Consider the following 13,826-nt stretch of genomic DNA (forward strand, 5'->3'; position numbering starts at 1 on the left):
TCAAGAATGTTCTTTAGAATATGTTCAATTCATTTTGCTGCTTCCTGGCTCATGGATGCACTGTCAAAACATGTTAAAACCTTGCTCAGTGTCATTTTAGTAAATATAATTTTTTTTCTGTATTTACTTAAAATAAGTACCTGATTATCACAGAATCACAGAATCACAGAATCACAGAATCACAGAATCACAGAATAGTGAGGTTTGGAAGGGATATCATCCAGTCCAACTTCCCTGCCAAGACAGGGCCATATGGAGCAGGTGGCACAGGAACATGTCCAGGTGGTTTTGGAATGTCTCCAGAGAGGGAGACTCTACTCCCTCGCTGGGCAGATGTTCCAGTGCTCTGCCACCCTCCATGGAAAGAAGTTCTTCCTTGTGTTGAGGTGGAACTTCTTGTGTTTTAGTTTAGGGCCATTGCTCCTCATCCTGTTGCTGGGCATCACTGAAAAGAGTCTGGCACCATCCTCTGACACCTGTCTTTGAGATATTTGTAAGTATTGATGAGATTCTCTCTTTATCTTCTTTTCTTTAGATTAAACAGGCCCAGCTCCCACAATCTCTCCTCACAGGAGGGATGCTCCAGACCCCTCATCATCTTTGTGGCCTCTGCTGGATGACTATTTCAGAAGTTTATCTTTTCTGTGCTGCAAATGAACACTTACAGATGCTTGAGTTGGAACAAAAAGCTTCTGTAGGTTTCATCCTTACAGATCTTTACTGTTCCTTGGGACAAAACATCCATGTCTTAAATACATTTGCTAAAACAGGGGCTCTCCCAGAGCACCTCCAGGAAAAAGCACAGGGGGTCGGCAGACCTTGTAATGAATGCTCATCACTGGGTAACACTTCATCTTCACTTCTCTCTAATTAACACTAAAATAGTATTCAGAACAGACTGGTTTTACATAAAAAGGAATTCCTGATAGAGATTGGCATTTATAATTAATAGCCAGCCAGCTCAAGTGCTGGCTCTTTACTTTTAAGTGCTCCATTATTATAATTTCTCCTGAAATTCATTATAATAACACTGATCACAAAGAGACCATTTCTCTTTGGTTTAAAGAGCTGCTGTCAGTGATGGCAAGGCAAAGATTTGACCTACATGAGAACATAAGGGCAAGGGCATGTTTTAGTGCTTGGACATATGGAGTTACAAGAGACCTGTGTATTGTGATGACAGCACTCAGCTCTGCAGTTGATATAAAGATGTTCAAAGTCCTCCTGCTAGAGAAGCCTCTCCTGACTAATAGTGCTGCACTGGAACCCTCTCAAGCCTTCTGCATCTCATTTGTACCTAAACATTTTAGTTAAAGAAACACTGAGGCATTTTTTATGAACAAAACCCCAGAAGTACTGGACTTTTGTTTGACCTCCAAATTGTTTGACAGCAATGAGGGGATTAGCTGGTCCCCTCCAATGACCATCCAAATGATACTGCAGATTACTTACAGATTTTGTGAGGGTTCGTTTTGGTCTCCTTAAATTGTGAGATGGTGCATTTGGATCTCCTATTTCTTCCCCTTTTGTGGCACTCACAGCCTCAGACAGTGTCATCTAATTTCTTCGAGGCAAATAGACACGGAGTCATTGAATCACAGAATGGGTTGGGTTGGAAGGGACCTTAAAAATCCTTAATTCCAACCCCTCTGCCATGGGGTTTTACATTTCACTAGACCAGGAGAGGATGTGTGGTTGATGTGTGCAACAGTAGAAGGCATTTAGGGGTCCATCCTACACCCATGATTTACTAGAGTCAGGAAAACATGACACGTAAAATGTATAAACTATTAAATGCACACAGCAGTCAGACATTGGCTTGGCTACTCTTTCATCCTATCATCTTTGATTAAGAGCTGTAGACAATAAAGTTAAAGGTTAATTAAAGTGCAAAACAGCCTCACATTTGTAAAATAAAATTACCTGTTTAAAAATCCTCTAATTAAGAAAATAATCTAATAATGGTTCTTCGCCAGAGGGAGAAGAAGATTTCTGAGCTAAACTCAATTTTTCAAGCTAAGGGAAATGTCTGACCTAACTCACATACCTAAGTGGTGAGAGATTTCAAATAATAATGTGCTCCCAAGGTGAAAAGGGATTCCAATCCCTTTTAGTGATGCCACAGACCTCTCAGAGATGACAAAAATGAAACCAATCTCATGAAACCAATGTCCATTTTGCTTAGACTTCCTGAGGGAACTCCCTCAGAGCTTCAGGATATGTATGATGCAGGTTCCTTCGTCACTCCAGTCTAGGTGGGTGAGAAATTATGGGTAGTCAAGGGCTGAAAAGTCCTCAGATTTTTTTATTTTTTTTCCCTAAAGCTCTCACTTAAAATAAAAACAAGCAGAAAGGGCCAGAAAAATATCACTCTGGAATAAGTCTCTTGCTGCTGGTTTCTGTAGAGCTGGAGAGAAAAAGATTAACCCAAGCACTACACGTTATCCATATAATCTGCTTACAAACCAAGACATGGACTTTTGTATCCTCTGATAGACTGTTCCACCACAAATAGTTGTGCCCTATAAAATTGGACTGAATCTTGCTATGTAATACCCACAATCCCAAAAAGTTTCCAACTTCCTCTTAGAAATAATTCAAAATCCTTAATACAAACACTGTTTTGCATTTGTGTAACAATTTCCACCCGAAAATCTCGCAGCATATTCCTAAATAAGATTCAAAATTCATGTGCATGAATAGCTCACCTTTAGTTTTGCAAGGGCAAACAGAGAAATGGAGTAATTTATTTAGCTGACATTGTAAGGGCACTGACTTAGCTGAAAATAGAGTCCAGATCTCCTGATTCGTAGCCCTGTGCTGGAGAGACCACACTACTACTCCTAAGCAACCTCCCAAGAAGCCCATAAAATTCAGCAGTGGCAGCTCTATATATAATGCTGATCCAACATTTGCTGTGGGTAATGTTTTACACTATATCTCTTGCAAATCATTTCTTTTAAAGCATTTCCTCTGTCTGTACCTAATGATTTATTCAGCCTTTGTTGCCTGATGTGAATCTTCCTCTGAAAAAACAATATGCAAATCTATAAAAATGCAACTTCAGGGGTTTTACCTTTTCTTTCTTTTTTTTTTTTCTTTTGTAATTTTATTTCATTTTATTCAAATCATAAATCTTTACATTGTGGGAATGAACATTAGGAAACCTGAAGCAAACACTTTCTATTCTAATTTATTTTAGCTTACAAATGCTGTAGTTTCCCTCCCCTTCAGAATTTTTCACAAAAATGGAAATGACAAAAGGAAAACATTCCAAGAATGTTTTTAAGGCAGTGCTTGAAAATGGGAGGTGGGAGAGGAAAATGGCATCTATCTGGTTACAATGTTTTAAGGATATTTACTAATCTTTTAATTGGTAAAGGTTAATGCACCTGCCTATTGCTCATGACAACAAACACAGGATTTCCAAGTGGGAAACACAGTGATTTTATCAAGAAAAGTCCTTTTTGAAAGGCCAAAAAGGAAATAGATGTTGCTTCAGGAAATAGACAAGACAAAATACCCCTGTCCTAAATCAGAGGGCTGGACAGAAGAAGCAGGTTTTCTGTGACATGATAGAACAAGTGACAAAGGTTACAACTGAACCCTAACCCACCCAGAGGTTTAGTTGATTTAAATAACTTAATGTTAGTCATCCAAGAGTCGAGTTTGAAACTAAGCACCATAGTCTGTATATCAAAGGGAAAGGGGTGATTCAAAGATCCTAAATAGATGTTTGAGATAAGGAAGGTTGGTAGATTGAAGGAGAGCAGATGTCAGGAAGAAATTCTTTACCGTGAGGGTGGTGAGGACAACCACTGGAACAGGTTGTCCAGACAGGCTGTGGTCTCCCCATCCCTGGAACTGTTCAAGGCCAGGTTGGATGGGGCTTGGGGAGACCTGGGATAGTGGAAGGTGTCCCTGCCCATGGCAGGGGGGTGGAACGCGATGGTTTTTAATGTTCATTCCGATCCAAACCATTCTGTGATTCCATAATAACTATCCTGCTCTAAATTTTTTTGCAGGTGCTTATTCCTTTTGATTGCAGAGGATTTAACCCAGACAATGACTTTGTACTGGAGCAGATGTCTGGCTTTAAAACAGGTGATGTTCATCCCAAAGATGGTGAAGGGTTATCAGGTACCACTTAGAATTACTCTATCAAAGCACATCCATAGCAATCCTGCTTGGACTGATAACGACCAAAGCCAACTTCTCAGGGGTCCTCTCTTATTTTTATCTGCTGGCTTGACCTTCAGACTGTGACCAGGACAATACAATATTTTTAAGCCATGGCTGGATTTGACCAAGCAGTTGATTGATGCAGCAGAGAGGCAATAGTTTCATCCAGAAAACAGGTATTTTAGGGGGGGCTGTACCTCCCCATCTGCTGATGGAGTGCTTAATTACAATATAATTATTGCTCATTTTTATACATTAAAGATATAAAAATATACATTTCTACCCCACTTCTGAGTTAGGATGGTAATGACACCTCTTACTTTTGATGCTTAATTTTTGAAACCACATTGTATTTTTCCTCTGTGCTAACCTACATGCTTGGGGGGATTTTCTGGTAAATAACCATACAGTTCACTCTTCCCTTCCAAGATTACTGCAAATTCCTATTTACTATGATCTTATTGCAAGACTTTAGTTAGAATTAGGTTCTGATGGCTTAAAACTTGTTTCTTTCATGCAAAACAATTTCTTAATTCATTTGAATTTTAACAACCATCCAGAAGTAAACTTTTCTGATGGGAGCTGAATAGAAGAGCTGCAAAAGTACATGTGCTCTTGGCACATCTGATGAAGTTCTGCATGCGTAGAGTTTTCCCATCTTCCTTTTCTCCTGCCATCCAGGTTCTGGAAATGTCCAGTCCTACATACCCAGGCTTTGTATCTTATCTCATTTTAAAGACTGGATACTTTGGAGGGTCAAAACCTTTTCCCTCTGTTTGGAATGTGTTAAGATGATCCATCACTAAGGCATCTAAACTTCATACTTGTGCAAACAAGATTTGATTCCATGCTCTAATAAAACATCATCCTTCCCTGAATTCAGTAATTACTGTTAGTTGCCCCCATTTTCCCAGGATGTCAGCAGTTTCCATCAGTCTGGGATACTTAGTTTTTACATTGCAATAGTGGAGATGATGTAATTACTGAGGTGTTCAGTAATTCATTCAGTAAATCCCATTCCAAGGATGGACACACCATCCCTGGAAGTGTCCAAGGCCAGGTTGGATGGGGCTCTGAGCAACCTGGTCTAGTGGAAGGTGTCCCTGCCCATGGCAGGGGGTTGGAACGAGATGATCTTTAATGTCTCCTCCAACTCAAACTGTTCTGTGATTCTAAAATATATCCTTGAGTAACTTTTTGATTTTAACTTCTCTTTTAGGGGAAATGGAGGTTGTTTTTCAAAGTGTGCAATAAAGAGTTCAAGTTTTCCATTTGTATCTCAGTGATTTATCTCTGATTTATCTCTGGCCAATTGCTCCTTTTCTATGAAATATAAATTATATCATGTCATACGACCTATAAAGATAAAACAATCCTCAATTATGAGGGCTCAGATTCCTCAGCAATAGAGATTGTGGCATTAAATTAAAAGGAGCTGCAGTAACAGCTCTACAAGGCAACTCTATGAAACAGTTCTCACTGGATTGTCTGAATGTGTTTGGAGACCAAAGGTCAAAAAATCTCTTTCCCCTTTCTCAGTCAACCATTAAAATGTACTTTGTGACAAGTAAATACAGAAATGTAACTCACCCTAAGCCTACACATCTCAAGTGGACAATTACAGTGATGGAAAAGGAGAGATTGTTGGATTAACACTCACAATAAAGGTTCCAAGCCTGACACTTCTATTCTTTGATCTTACTGTATTTTGATGTCTTACTTTCTACACATTCACACTCTGTTGGTCTTTTACTCGTTGATAGCTGTCTTTTGAAAAGAATTCCTCTCACTTGCCTGCATCTTTCAGCAAAAATAAATAAATATAAAAAAGAAAAGAGGAAGAAAAGGCTGACTAGGAAGAAGTTGGCTGAGTTTCTCAGAGCACCTGAGGCTTTAAATATAACTGGTCAAAGGCAATGCACTGATCTGTGCTCAACATCAGAACTGGGTTAGTGCTTCCAAGTTCCTGTGCCTGGGTTTTGGCTGTAGCCCAATTTTGTGGGGTTTAGAAACAGATCCATCAGTCCCACCTCACCCAAACCTTCCTTTAGGTGGTGTAAAACCCCCCATACCTGGATAAAGGATGAGCTGACCTAAGTCTTCACATGGATGACCAGGAGGAAAGGCTCTCTGGACACACCATAACAAAACCACAGCTCACAGAATTTATATTCAGTCATTGTGATTAAGGCAAACATCACTTTTGGACAATTACTCTTATCCTTGACTGCAGCACTCCCAAGGTAGTGCTACTCTTGAAGATGACACCAGTGCAGAAATAGCAATTTCATCACTGTTACAGTTTACTATTACCTTAATTTTAAAATGAGAGGCTCCAGGCGCTCTGTCTTTTATGCTGAGGGGAAAGTTAAAAATTCCTGGGACTGCTCCTGGATTCTCCCATTTTCTTCCCAAGTTACTTTGATGTCCCCTTTTCTGTTTGGATCACAGTTTCTCTAGAGATTGATTTCTTACAGTGCCTGGGCCAACTGACTCCTCATATTCTCCTTCCAGGAACAAAAAATTCCAGACTATTTCTCATATCCTTTCCACGCAAATGTTAGCAGGTGATGTGGATCCCCATTTCCTCCTGCACAGGGTCTGAAGTGTTCAGTTACTTGGTCAGATTTTTACCCACAACCACTGATTTTACCTCTTTTCTTTGAAGAGATGGTGGCCTAGCAATCAGTTGTTTATTCTTGGCCCTGTTAAGCAGTTCACTTGATGCTGCTATGCCTCAGTTTACACACTTTTAATCTAGGGATAATAATAGTCTATGACCTGTTTCTCTCCTAGGACAACCAGGAAATTAATTAATTAATGTGACATGAAACTGCCAGCTGAGAAGGAGTGGAAGGAGTGCTGATCATGTCCATATAGTTTGAGAGGCCCCAAGAAATGAGAGCTTAATTTGTGAGGTGGGAGCCAACAACTAATATTTGAGGATTTCATGGAGCTTGGTTTTAAAACATGTATTTTGGACACCTGTCTTCTCAGAAGAGCCTGCCAAAGCATTTGATGCAGAAAAACAATGTGAAATGGTTGTCAAATGAACCTGTATGTCATTAAAAGGAAAGGAAAATTAATGTGACTCATACAGGATGCTGAAAGTCTGTCACAGCAGCCCAGGGCAAGTGTCGTTTATTCCTGGCAGCACAAAGCCCAACTGATTGATCCCAAAGCCTTGTGAATTCAGCAGAAAGACTCCCAAGCTACCTCAGACTAACTAGCTTTTCTGTCAGTCTGAACATTGTCAGTCACGAAAAACTTTAAATACCAAGACTTGGAGTCTCTGGCAGGGATAGTAAAATATTGAGCTTTCCCAACCCACCCAAAGAATCCTGGGGTCCTACAGCAAAGTTTCGTCCTACAGCATAAATTCTAAGTTTCCTGCATGTGGTGTGACTCTTTGTGTTCAGGTCAGAGAAGGAAAGGCTGGCAGGATGTAGGTGGATTATGTTAATCGACGAGAAAATTTCAGGGTTTTCCTTTCTGTAAAAGTTGCTCAACCCCTGAAAGCTTTCTGTGAGAAACCTGTCAGAGACCTTACTGCCAGTGTTTTGGATCTTTGATGCCTCCAGTGCAGTCTGTGGCTTTCTCTGTCCCCTGCTGCTGTGACAAAGCCATGGCCACTGCTTAGGCAGAAGGGTTGCAAAATCCCACAGTGCATAAAGCACTGAGCTGGAGTTCAACATCATGGTCTGCCTGTTGGAAGCAAGGCAGTTTGGTCACCCTGTGCCTCAACCTCCTCATGTCTCTTTATTCATTTTTCATTTGCTTTCTCTCTTTTGGTCATTAACACATTGAGACCACGACCATTTCTTACTTCTGTTTGATATCACAGTTTCAACTACATTTCCCCTTCCCCCCCTGGATATTTGCACGAAGCCAATGGATCTACAGACTGATTTGTTTAATTTTTTTATGTAAGAAATCATATGGGTGAGTGTTTGAAGCAGGCAGCCTTTGATGTACCAAGTGTCAAGGATTCTCACCACTGCTTTTGAAGGCAACAGGATTCCCTTTTGTGAAAGGTACTCCCTGTTTTGTATCTTTGCTTTGCTACTGTCTGATTATAAATTTATCTTAGACTTCTACCACCTTTTATAGAATCTGTAGGCCAAAGTCCTAGCAGTGAAAAACAGTGCACCTCCACTGATGTCAACAGAAAAATGGCAATGTTTATTAGATAAACATCTACCTTATTAGACATTATTTATTATCACTTTTCATGTTATCATTTTGCAATTTACTTTTATTACTGTTATTTATTACCAGGCCTGTTTCCTCAGACATTATGAATCCTCCTTGCATAAATGGATTTGGACATCCATTATACCCCCAAGGCAGCAAAATGAAAATATGAAGAAGTTTAGATGGTATTTTCAAGACACCTAATTAGTTCACATCCTAAAAGCCATAATATAATGGATCTGTTGTGCATCTTTGACTGATAGTGAGGTAGTGCCAGACTGGGGATAATGACTGGGTCCCATCTGTGCACAGGGAGGTGGCAGTGAGCTGGAGATGCCTTGTGATGGAGCAACTGTCAGAGGGGTTGCAGTGATGCAAAAGCTCCTGTTATATCCGTGGTTGATGCAGGATTCATGTGCACAGATTTCTCACTGAAAGCGTAAAATCTGACCTGTCAAATCTCACTGGTCAAAAGCTTCTTTTCAGGAGTTTTCTCTGGCTGTAACTCGGGGAATGAGTATGAGTTGTGGCACCTGCTTTTGTCTCTGGCTTGTGTGGAATGGATTTGGACAGGGGGAGAGGAGGGAGGTGTTTGCAAATAATGACTTGCTGCACATGGCTCAGCTAGCACTAAGAAAGGGCTGGAAGGAGTCTGTGAGCAGGTGCTGCTCTAACCACTACATCACACTGTCTTCTGCAGACAGGGAGACCATCACTTTTAAATTGCTGGGATCATTTTCCATGGATTGGAAAGGGTGAGCTGTTTCTCTGTGCCTACAGCCAAGAACCTATGACTGCCCACTGAGGTATGGCCTAATTTTCCACCCTGCTACCCATCCCAATCACTCAGAGATCATGGATACATGGAAATACTGCCATGCTATTAGTGCATGATGGACGTCCCGGTTAGTGAGTTTTCATTTTCATGGGTAATGAGCAGAAGGGGCCTCTCCTTAATGCTGACTCTCCAGAACAATGGTAAGGAGCTCAGACATGCCTAAATAATGTTCTCTCATAATGTTGTTATTTAGCAGGAATCGATGTTCACACCTGTTTATTTCTCTTTCAGACACAAATGAAAACAGTGTGCACAATTAATACAGTTAAATTGAAAAATAGCACAGTATTGATTAGCCAACTTTCCATTATGCTGTACAACATCATTCAATCTCTCCTGGACACCAGGAGAAACCTAATGGGCTATTACTTATCACAGCCTAAGAAATCCCCGTGGCAAACTGCTGCAACCCAATACAGTAAATCTCAGGAATTTTGTTTCATCCCACTAATGAGTATCTTTGCTGCTTGGACTATAAGGGAAAGTCACATCCCAGATGTTAGTGCCCTTTTTCAGAAGTGTTTGGCTCCTGGCAATGACTAATTTGTTGAATTATTGGCCTCAGCTGCTGTGTTTTGAGGTGTGTTGTGTGTAAAACCCAGGTCTAATTCTGGTCACATTTTCTGTTCAATCTGTTAGAACCCAAACTCCAGGCATTTCTTCTGTCTGTGATCTAAATCCCCAGATGGAGACGCTCAGGTCAGAGACAGGGCTGATTTGACTTCAAATGGAAAGTGAGACAAATTACAGCACAGATGTATTTAAAAAGCTGCTCTCAGTTATCTCTCATCTCCGATCTGCTGCTGGCTTGGCTTGTTTTGACGTCAGCATTGGGCAGAATTCCAGCTGTGACCCTACAGCACTTTCCAGAGCGAATAGAAAGTTTTGGTTAGAAATTCTCGTGCAGGCCTATTAACACCTTGATTTGCAGGAGAGCTCAACCCAACTGATAAGCGATGAGATGCCAAAGGTTTCGAAGAACATCACAGATTTGTAGTTTCATGGCGGAAATATTTGTGGCCACTTAGGATGAGGATCTCAAACAATTTCATAGAATATCCTGAAATGGAAGGGACTCACACGGATCATCGAGTTCAACTCCTGACACAGCACAGGGGAACCTGAAAGTTAAATTGTGCATCTAAGACTGTTGTCCAAACACTTCTTGAATGCTGACAGGCTTGAGGTCATGACCCTTTCCAGTGAAACTCGTTCCAGTGCTTGACCAAGCTCTCAGTGAGGAACTTTTTCCTAATATTCAATCTGAACTTCCTCTGTCACTGAAGAGATCAGCACCTTTCTCTCTTCTGCCTCTCATGAGAAAGTTGTAGACAGCAATAAGTTCACCCTTCCATTTATTTTTTTACTTATTTTGATGCTTCTGTAATAATAACTAGCCTTTTGTAGGTTTGTAATAAAATTACATTATTTTTTAATCACTCATAAAAACAAGAGTAAACCCATTAATACCCAGGTGTTTTCAATGAAAAATCAATGAATTAACAGTGTTTTTTAAGCATTTTTTTGCAGACTTTGGCTGATGGCTTCTAAGAGTCTATTTCTAAGGATATTACTGAGGGTAACATTAAAAAACCACAGGGTATTTTGAGTTGCAGTTTGTGTTTTACCGTGTGAAAATCTATATTTATGACATCCTTAGAGTCATAGAAGCTCTAGTGGAAAATGTTCAGGGATCAGCAAACCAAAATGAGTTGAAAAATAGTGGCAAAAGGTAGTAGGAAATATGCCCTGAAGTTATACAGGAATTCCACTGCTCCATACAAGGCCTTTGTGGATTTAAGAAGTCCTATAAATGTACTTTACCACATTACAAAGACACTAAAATGTAAAGACTCAGTTCAAACTACCTGTGCTCATGCTGGAATTTACGAGTTGAGTGGTTTAGTGAAGATTTACAACCTCAATATTATTTAGAATTCATGGGTTTCCCATAGATTTTGTTACTGTGTGTTCCTCAGGTGCTAAGCCTTCATTTCTAGAACAATGGAACTCCTCTATTTGTGATTGCTCAAATAGCCTTCTGAAAAAGAGGTATGTGAAGGGAAACTTCCTGGATTTGTAAAACAATAATTATGTTGGGCAAAATATATTTCTTTTCCTAAATTTTCGATGGAAAGGATGAAGATAGCATATTTTACAGGGGCTTGTGAAACTTCACCTGAAGAATCAGCCAAGTCTCTTTGGCCAGTGTCCCACATCACATGGACTGTGAACATTGGGGTGGGGATAATGTTGAAGAGGAGACACAGATAAACATGATCCCTCAGCATCTGCCTCAATATTCCTACCTAGGAGTGCCAAAACCACCATAAATTTCTGAGACCACTGATGTTGAACACAGAATTCACTTTCCATCTCAGATCAGCCAGAATTCATGCACTGTCAGCATGGTACCATATTCCTTCTCCCACCCCATGAACATGGGGATGAGTTATATGTCAGCAGATCCTTTAACTGCCCCATCCAACATGTCTTTGCATGGGATTTGCCTGGCACAGGGTGGGAAGGAGGTGGCAACACCGTGCTGTTTCTCTGGGGTCACACCTTCCAACCATGGCTTGATGACCAAGACATGAGGCCTCTTCCATGGCATAGGATCATAGAATCAAAGAATGGTTTGGGTTGGAAGGGACCTTGAAGACCATCTCATTCCAACCACCTGCCATGGGCTGGGACACCTTCCACTAGACCAGGTTGCTCCAAGCCCCATCCATCCTGGCCTTGAACACTTCCAGGGATGGGCCAGCCACAACTTCTCTGCACAACCTGTGCAAGGGGCCTCACCACCCCCTCAGTAAAGAACTTTTTCCTAATATTTAATATAAACCTACCCTCTTTCAGTTTAATAGTCTCTTTCCATCTTTTTTGTAGGCTCCTTTCAAGAAGGCCACAATCAGGTCACTCTCGAGCCTTCTCTTCTCCAGGCTGAACAATCCCAATTCTCACAGGCTTTCCTCATAGAGGAAGTTTTCCATCCCTCTAATCAGCTTGGTGGCCTCCTCTGGACTCGCTCCAACAGCTCCATGTCCTTCCTGTGCACGTGACACAGCCAAAGGAATCACAGAGGTTGATGAATGTTAAGCACTTCCAAAAAGACCAGGTAAAAAGATGAGGCTTTACTTTATGAGAGTTCACACAACAGAGAAGCAGAAATCAATGATAATCCAAGGCACACATCTCACCAACAGACACAGGAAACCTGTCAGTCCCAACTCTGTCATTCACTCAAAAGAATTGGAACCATTATTCTTAATTATCCAGGAGTTGAAACACAGTCTATCAATTTATTTCGAGATACAGGACTTGTTCCTGGGTGCAGAGAATTAATTTTCCTCCAGTAATGCCTGGGAAAGCAGGAGATTGGCTCTGGTTGACTTACAGTGTCAGCATTTTTTTATTATTATTTCACAAACAACATCCATTTAATCACAAGGCATCTAGAAATTGAATACAAAAGGAGACCTCTCATTATTCGTAGAGAGTATCTTCCCCAATCACAGATTTGTTTGGTTAATAAGAACTATCACTAAAAAAGAAATAAAATTGTTCAGGATATCCTCATAGGGCCTCCTATTTATTACTTACTTACTTTTAATACCTAAAGGGATGCTGAAGATGAGAAAAATTCTTCTCTGCTGCTCTGAACTGAAGGATAGAAGTACAAATTCATTTTTTTTCGGAATATCTTTGCTCAGATATGTGGAAGTTTGATTTTGTGTTTCAAACTACAAGGGGAAAGTAGTTTCTGGCCTCTGCAGTGTAACTACTACCCGTGGTCTTACTGCTGCTCAGTGAATCATGCACAACTCACCCCTGTGCCAAGGCTCACCTGTGTCCTCCACAGAAGCAATTAAGTATTTTACATCTGAACTTTGACAGAAATTTGTCAATAAAATCCCATTTTTCACTGATGTATGCCAATTTGGTTTTTCGTAAGCTTTCAGTGTCTGGTTGGAAAACGTTCACGGGAAAAACTATTTCATTATTTTGCAATTTCTGGCAAGAGCAGCTGATAGCTCGAGATTATTTGTCAAACTGAAATTTTCCAGAAAAAATTCTCCTACACATAAATTCTACTTCTGGGGAAGTAAAATAAGAACTAAGAGATGTTTCTGGTTCTCACAACTTAGAGCACGATCTTCAGATGCTAGTGATGAACAACTGAATCTTCAGACAAACAGAAACAACAGTTAAGAAAGTGACTGGATGAGAGGAAATGGCCTCAAGTTGCACCAGGGCACGTTTAGATTGGATATTATGAATTTTTTTTTCCAGGAAAGGGTTTTCAGGCCCTGGCACAGTCTGCCCAGGGAGGTGGTTGAGCCGCCATCCCTGGAGATGTAGATATGGCACTTAGTGCTGCATTGATAGTGTTACCTTAAGAGTTGGACCTGATGATCTTCAGGATCTTTTCCAACCTAAGTGAGTCTTGGATTCTATAAATAATGATTTCCATGGAGATATATAGGGCTGTTTATACAAATAAGGGTTCCAGGAAAGAGTCTAGAGTCTCTTTCTCCATGCACACAGTGCAGATATTAGGCCTTAACTTTCTGCTTGAGATGCTGGAAAAGTTAATTTGCTAATGCTT

Source organism: Pipra filicauda, unplaced genomic scaffold (assembly GCF_003945595.2).
Source record: "Pipra filicauda isolate LSUMZ 115617 unplaced genomic scaffold, ASM394559v2 scaffold251_size2273266_pilon, whole genome shotgun sequence".
Lineage (NCBI taxonomy): Eukaryota > Metazoa > Chordata > Aves > Passeriformes > Pipridae > Pipra > Pipra filicauda.